Source organism: Mirounga leonina, unplaced genomic scaffold (genome assembly GCF_011800145.1).
Source record: "Mirounga leonina isolate KUSES-001 unplaced genomic scaffold, KU_Mleo_1.0 Mir_82, whole genome shotgun sequence".
Classification (NCBI taxonomy): domain Eukaryota; kingdom Metazoa; phylum Chordata; class Mammalia; order Carnivora; family Phocidae; genus Mirounga; species Mirounga leonina.
Window position 1 is genome coordinate 46,380,761 of NW_023270825.1, and position 4,213 is coordinate 46,384,973.

Here is a 4,213-nt window from a genome sequence, read left to right on the forward strand (position 1 = left end):
TAATATAATATAATATAATATAATATAATATAATATAATATAATATAGGGAAGGTATCTAAATGCTTCTTTCTCAGCTTCTCAAAGTGTTACCCCTAAGACAAAACCCCTATTTCTATGAAGCTGGAAATCCACATCTTAAAAGGTATCTCAAAAATCAACAAAGTTCAGCTTTCTTAATTTAACAGAGCTTCAAAATTCATCCTACTGGGACTTAGACTCCCAGTACTCCAATACCTTTTTTCACAAGGGCTCTTTTCAGATCCAAAGGAGACGCCTGCAGCAGCAGCTCGTCTGCAGGATTCTAAGTATCAGCAGTTCCAACGTCAGCATACAACACACTCAGCCCTGAGCAGCCATGATTTACAGCTGCAGAGTCTGGGCAGGAGATCCAGCAGCTCTTGCTACACACGACAGAACGCAGAGCCCAAAGCACACAGACCATGTGGCAAGAGGAGTGGGGTAGAGCTACGAGAATAAATTGGGAGCCAAGGGCAGACCTCTGTGGGTATTGCTAGCCCCTCTCTCTGACCATTAGTCATGCTCTGTGGTTGTGAGTCTTATTTTTCCAGTTCCAATCTTTCACAAACAGTTACTCATTGCTCTTTCTAAGAGAGAGAGGAAGAAGAAAAATGATTTAAATTCACTCAGAGGCTGAGAGTAATCATACTAAGGCATTAGTTCAGTTGTTATTTTGGGGCAAGATTGCTATTAGTCTGCCATAATTCACCTGAAACTTAGGTAATAAGCTTTCCTGACATTATTTATTATGTGTTTTATAGCACAAAATATGCAAGTGTAGTCTGAGAGATGAAAGTGGTATGTAGAACTTATGCCTAAAATTCTGAAATAAATTTAGTTAGTGCCTTTATTGTCTTCAAGTAATATTTTTGGATTACCAAGTATGGATATAGCATTGTGTTACGCACTAGCAAGGGGATGAGATACAGGAAAAGAGAATCAGATGTTATTGAGCCCATACTCCAGTCAAGGCACCCTGATAATATGGGATTTCTAATGGGCCCTGGGAGTCACAGTCTGTCCTCAATAGCTTATAATGTAGATGTGGAGATGGCATAAACAGACAAAAATGGGTAACATTTTTTTTCCAGCTTTATTAAGGTATAATTGACAAAAATTATATATACTTAAAGTGTACGATGTTATTTTTTTAAAGGTTGTATTTATTTGAGAGAGAGCATGAGAGGGAGGAGGGTCAGAGGGAGAAGCAGACTCCCTGCCGAGCAGGGAGCCCGATGCGGGACTCGATCCCGGGACTCCAGGATCATGACCTGAGCCGAAGGCAGTCGCTTAACCAACTGAGCCACCCAGGCGCCCCTGATGTGATGTTTTGATGTAATGTGTACATCTTGAAATGTTTAAGCAAGCTAATTAACATATCCATCACCTCACTATTACTATTTTTTTGTAAGAACAATTAAAACCTGTTCTCTTGGCAAATTTCAGGTACACCATACACTATTGTTAACTATAGTTACCATGCGGCACACTAGCTTTTCAGAATGTGTTCATCCAGAATATCTGAAACTCTATACCCTTTGATGACTATTTGCTCATTTCCCTCACCCCTTAGCCCCGGCAACCACCATTCTACTCTCTGCTTCTAAGAGTTTGACTTCTGTGGATTCTACCTACAAGTAACATCATGTAGTATCTCTCTTCCTGTGTCTAACTTATTTAACTTAGCATAATGTCCTCCAGGCTCATTCATATTGTTGCAAATGATAAGATTTCCTTCCTTTTGAAGGCTGAATAATATTCCACTGTGTGTGTGTGTGCGTGTGTGCTCACGTGCATGCACATGCATGTGTATTACATCTTCTTTATCCATTCATCCATCAATGGATGCTTAGGTTGTTCCAGTATCTTGGCTATTGTGAATAATGTTGCAATGAATATAGGAGAGCAGATATCGCTTCAGCATTGTGATTTAATTTCTTTGGGACATATGGTTCTATTTTTAAATTTTGAGGAACCTCCATACTTCTTTCCATAGTGACTACACCATCAGTGTAGAAAGGTTCCCTTTTCTCCACACTCTCAATACTTCTGTTTTTCTGGTAACAGCCAATGCAACAATTCTGAGGTAATATCTCATTGTACTTTAATTTGTATTTCCCTGATGATGAGTCATGATGAGCACCTTTCATATACTTGTCCATTTGTATGTCTTCCTTTGGGAAATGGCTGTTCAGATTCTTTAACCGTTTTTAAAAATCAAGTTATTTTCCTGCTTTGAGTTGAGTTGCTCATAATATTTTGGATATTAACCCCTTATGAGACGTATGGTTTGCAAATATTTTCTCCCATTCTGTATGTTGTCTTCACTCTATTGATTGTTTCCTCTGCTATGCAGAAACTTTTTAGTTTGATGCAGTCCCCTCTATTTTCGTTTTGTTGACCCATTTTGGGGTTGTATCCAAAAAATCACTGCCCAGACCAATGTCAAGAAGCTGTTCCCTTATGTTTTCTCCTAGTGTTTTATAATTTTAGGTCTTGTGTTTAAGTCTTTAATCCATTTTGAGTTGTTTTTTGTATATAGCATGAGAATAGGGTTCAATTTCATCCTTCTGCACATGGATATCCAGTTTTCCCAATACCATTTGTTGAAAAGATCATCCTTTCCTAATTGTTCGTTTGTGGCACCTTGTCAAAGATCAGTTGACTATACATGCATGTATTTATTTCTGTGTCCTCCATTCTGACCCATTGGTCTAAATGTCTGTTTTTACGTCAGTATCATACTGTTTCGATCACTACAGCTCTGTAGTGTATTTTGAATCAGGCAGTATAATGCCTCCAGCTTCGTTCTTCTCCCTCAGGATTGCTTTAGCTGAAGGCAACATACTAACATTAAGAAATACTTTGAGGCTAAATGAGAGTGTGGATTGTGAATGTGAAGTCCTGTTGTCACGGAACACTTTCCCAAGAAGCAGTGCCCTAGAATTTGAATATCAGCTAGAGGTTAAGAAGCATGGGCTCAGGGTCCAGATTCAGGTTCTGGTTCTCGCAGGTACCAGCTGTGTGAATCTGGCAAGCTACTTGACTCCTCTGTGCCTTGGTTTCTTCATGTAAAAGGGACATGAGTGACATCTAGTTGTAAAAATTAAGTGAATTAAAAATATTTAGGCTAACCACATCACTAGTGTCATTCAAGTGCTAGATGTATAGTTTCTTATTGTTTTGAAGGGCAACATCAAAGGCTTATTGTAGAAGATGATATAAGCCATCTGTTACTGGACAAGAATAATTAGCATGGGGTTGTCACAGTCTCTCCCAGGCTCCATCGTTTTGCTCACTCGGCTCCTGGAGCCACGGTGTGTGGCAAATAGAGCGAAATGGAGGGGGACACAGGATTTACTCTTGGGTGATCTCTTGTGTTCCCTTTGACATTCTTCAAGAGCTTCTGGTGGGGTTTGAATTGCTTTTCAATTCTTCTTGCCCTCTCACTGCTCTTTCTTTAAAGGTGACATGGGGTGAAGACTGTCAAGAGGGGCTTCCTGTTATTTCCTCTTAATCTGAAGTGATCTCAGCCACATCTGAACCCTTGGGCCACTCGGTCTGAACTAGGTTTTTTTTAACTCTTGCTCTGTCTATAACGGAGTATGTTTCCTTCTGCACATGTGATGTGCCCCTAATAAACACCATCAGGGTGAAGGCTTGGCCTCATTTGCTTTGTATTCTGACGACAGCCCTTTACACGGAGTAGCTTCTCATCATTATTGTTGAAATAAGAAAAAGAGTATTTTCTAGGGTGAGTGATAAGCCCCTTACTTGGAAAAGAAGGTTCCAACCTTAAATAGTGGAAGTCCTAAGAATTTCATAATCCTAATCTTGAACAGGATTTCTATTCATTCCAGAAACTGAATGGGCATCTTTAGTTTGAAGTAAAAAATGTGACTGCTGGGCGCCTGGGTGGCTCAGTTGGTTAAGCGACTGCCTTCGGCTCAGGTCATGATCCTGGAGTCCCTGGATCGAGTCCCGCATCGGGCTCCCTGCTCGGCAGGGAGTCTGCTTCTCCCTCTCCCACTCCCCCTGCTTGTGTTCCCTCTCTCGCTGTGTCTTTCTCTGTCAAATAAATAAATAAAATCTTAAAAAAAAAAAAATGTGACTGCTTGTTTTCATTTCAGATGCTGGAATTGGGCAGAATTGAGAAGCCTCAGCCAGCCTGGTTTCCTCCCGAGGTATGGTGC